The sequence below is a fragment of the Dasypus novemcinctus genome, chromosome 4 (genome assembly GCF_030445035.2).
Source record: "Dasypus novemcinctus isolate mDasNov1 chromosome 4, mDasNov1.1.hap2, whole genome shotgun sequence".
In the NCBI taxonomy this organism is placed as follows: Eukaryota; Metazoa; Chordata; class Mammalia; order Cingulata; family Dasypodidae; genus Dasypus; species Dasypus novemcinctus.
Genome location: NC_080676.1, coordinates 131,933,638 through 131,937,670, shown reverse-complemented (window position 1 = coordinate 131,937,670; position 4,033 = coordinate 131,933,638). Strand labels below are relative to the sequence as shown.

Genomic DNA, 4,033 nt, shown 5'->3' with positions numbered 1-4,033 from the left:
TGGAAGTAAGAAGCTGGAAACAATGAAACCTGGAACAGAAAGGGGAGACCACCATGTGCCTTGCCATGTGACAGAGGAGTCCAGGATCCCCAGCAGCTGGACTTCAGGATGAAGGTATCCTCTCAATGATGCCTTGATTTGGACATTTTCACAGCATCGGAAATGCAAACTTGTAAGCTAATAAATCCCATTGTAAAAGCCAAGCTATTTCTGGTATATTGCTTTTGGCAGCCTAGCAAATTAAAACACATGTTCATTGTTCTTGGATTCTTTGTAAGTGTTCAATAATGTTTTGATGAGCAGATGAAGAAACCCTTTCAGAGTAAATGAGCTGGAGGAGAAGGCCATGGACATGGGGTAACTCACACAATACTGCTGGGTACCTGGGAAAGCACTGAAGAGAGTAAGGAGAATTCCCAAGTTGGAGAGAGGAGGATGGATAGACCTGGGAGATAGGCATCACCCATTTACATTCACCTTGAAATATTTTCATGAGAAACTGTGGTGACTTGGGGCTATGTACTCCAGAAAAGCATGTTCTTGAATTTAATCCACTCATATGGGTATGAACCCATTTTAAATAGGACCTTTTGATGAGGTTATTTCAGTTCGGGTATGGCCCAACCGACCCAGGATGGGTCTTAATCCTTTTACTGAAGGCCTTTTAGGGAAAGACACAGAGAGAAAAGGGTACAGAAAGAAAAGCCAGATGCTGAAAGTCAGTGGAAACCAAAAGAAAATAAATTAGGAGAAGCTACCATGTGCATTGTCATGTGACAAAGCCAAGAAAATCAGAAGGAAAGGAAGAAAGAACTCCATCTGAATTACAACTAAAGCTTTCTTTCTATCAGTACTTCTCAGTTCTGTGAAGCAATATACCCCACTTATCTTGTATCAAGTCTGAGTTGGGTTTCTGTTACTTGTCGCAAAAACAAAAACAAAAAACCCTGATCGTAGGAGCATCTGCGCCTGCTTCTCTTATGTCATCTACTTGACCTGTTGTACAAAAATATATAGGGAACCTTTTGAGGACCCCACACAATATAAAGTATTAAAATCACAAGGAAACAGCATGATTGGCGGTCCCACGGTTCTGTCTCTTGCTTCAACAGTGTTTGAATGGAAGAGGCCCTGGGAATATCGCCACCCCCTCCTTCAGCATTGAACCACCACCCAACTTCTTCTCCTTTTGCAACCTCTGGGGCCAACTTCTCAGCCATCCCCTGATTCCCAGCTAACACTGATTTTGTGGTTAGCTCCTCATTGTCAACCAACAATGAGCTCCGAGATCCATCAGAACTAGTCCACTGAAATGGATACCTCTGTTAACCACCTGGAAAACCTGCATGTGCAGTCCTTCTACACTTATCTCTCTCTGGGCTACTATTTCAACCTCGACAATGTGGCTCTGAAGGGCGTGGACTACTTCTTCAGTGAGTTGGCCAAGGAGAAGTGTGAGGGCACTGAGTGTCCTTTGAAGATGCAAAACTAGTGCAGCGGCTGCACCTTCTTTCAGAGCATGCAAAAACCATCCCAAAATGAGTGGAATAAAACCCTGGATGTCATGGAAGCTGCCCTGGTCCTAGAGAAGAGCCTGAACCAGGCCCTTCTGCATCTGCATGACCTGGGATCTTCAAACACAGACTCCATTTCTGTGGCTTCCTGGAGAACCATTTCCTAGATGAGGAGATAAAACAAATCTTGAAGATGGGTGACCATCTGACCTACTTCCACAGTCTGGCTGGCCTACAGGTAGGCTGGGGGAGAATCTCTTCAAAAGTCTCACCCTCAAGCACGACTAGGAGCCTCTGGAGCCCAGAGACCATTGGGTGATGGAGAGGAACCCTTTGTATTCACCTTGCATCCAGGCTTCTGCCTGAGCCCCTCCCTCCAGCCTGGAGACATCTTTTTCACCATCACTGTGTAGCCTTCTAACAAGCCCTGAACAAAGATTTTGCAGCAGCTAAAAACATTTTTTAAAAATAAATAAATAAAATAAAACCACAAGAGTCCATAAGAATTACAACACACAGGAAAAAAGCAATACTGGTGTAGGAAACTAGGTAAGCATACCACTGAAATACAAGAGGGATTTTCACAACCAAATTAAAAAATATTAAAAAGAAGTAGTCTGAGGATTGAACTTGACACCTGTCTAATTAGGGATGAAAAACTCAAAATGAAATCTCACGTTCACTGGACTCACTTAAATCTCTATGGGAGGTTGACTCATCACTGATAGGATAAATGTGGAATTTTTACTAAAGAATTACTTTTCACTGGACAAAAATATGACTTACTAACATAAATATGACTAGAAGAAACAACAGGTGGTAAATACAACTCAAGAGATTACATTTCCATGAGTCACTGAAGCCAGATGGCATGCATTTGAGAATTCTGAAGAAATTTAAGATCAAAGCATTTTAGATACTAACAATACAGAGAATTTATCACATAAAACAGCTATCAAAGTTTGGAAGCTTGCCAACTATATTATATGACATTATTAGGAAAAGCACAAATTGTTCAGGCAATTCAATTAAATACATTGAAACCTAACAAATTTATTGGACAACACCAAGTGCAGAGAGCTGTTCGAGGCACTGGGTTCTCAAGAGGTTTAAGACAAGGACATGTCCTCTGTAATTCCACATTTGAGAAAACTGCTTGACTCTGCAAACATGAATAGGGATTTTTCAAAAGAGAACAATGTTTTAAAATTTTCCTTATAAAACAGTCTTCTATTGGAAGGTAAATTGATAAGGGATCAGATGCGGATGAATGAAGCCATTCTAGCTAGGTTAGGAAGAAAGACACTTTGGTGCTTTGAGATCTTTGGAAGAACTGAAGGAATAGGCCTTAAGTAGTGCTCCTAGGAATGACTTCCAGCACACCATTCTAGAGTGCTGCCTCGATCATGATCAGGAACTAGAGTAGAAAAAGGGTGCTAGGTCCAGGACCACTATGCAACCTCTTCCACAATCTCTGTCAGGAAAATGAATGCCTCACACTCTGGCTTTCAACACCATAAAGCTAAAGACTGGACATTGGAATCTATACTACAGCTTCCACAGAAGAAACAGACACACTCATAGGCACACTGGTCACCGGAAACAGCTGAAGCAAGAGGAGCACGGTATCCATGGCAGGATTTTCACTCCCGCCTTACAAATATCAGGAGTATCCGTGTGATGAGTAGTACCTAAATGGCATTGAAACTCTAGCTGTAAGAGAGTCTTGGAAATGTAGATTTTTAGCAGGATTGCATTGGGGTACATTATAATGCAGCAAGAAGGTGGACTGGAGGTTAAGTGAGGCAATCCATAGTCTCTGTCACAGAAGACTAGATTATCTACCTCCCTATTAGACAACCCAATACTTCTCTATCCATTTTCACCCACACACTAACTCTAAAACAGCTCCTCTCCTAGTCACTCATGTTTAGTCTTCACCATCTACCCAGTTGACCAAGTCAGAAGCCTTGGAGCCAGCACCAGCTTCTCCCTCATTCACTTAACTGTCAATCAAATGATCAATAAATCTTGTCATTTCTACCTCAGATGCCACTGCCTTTCTTTAGACCCTCTTCACCTTTTAAATAGATTAGTATTTTTAATAGATTAGTGGTTTTTTGCCACTCACCTAGCAGATTCTTCCCCTTTTAGGACATATTTCACATGTCCTGACTTTCAGAACTGTCACTTTCAAGTAAAGATGTCGAGTCACTTCTTTGTGTAAAATCCTCCAAAGTCTCCAGCATTTCCTGGACAAGAACATCTAAATTCTTAAGTAGGGGATTCAGAATTGTTCCCAATTAGACACTAACCTACCTCTTCAACCTCCACTCTTTCCAGTACTACATTTCTTATATTTCCTGCCTTGTTACTCTGTACTCCTCACCTCTCCCAGGTATGCCATACGCATTCTTGTCTCTGTTCCCTTAAATATGCTATTTTCCCCATTTTAGACTTACTTTTCCCTATTTAATGAACTTCTATTTATTCTTCAAATCAAATTTAAATGTCATTTG

General features: G+C 41.3%; 1 pseudogene; it reads left to right on the top strand.

Annotated features, from left to right (window-relative positions):
- Positions 1-1,276: 1,276 nt before the first annotated feature.
- Positions 1,277-1,802, top strand: LOC105746536 (ferritin light chain pseudogene; annotated as a pseudogene).
- Positions 1,803-4,033: the final 2,231 nt, after the last annotated feature.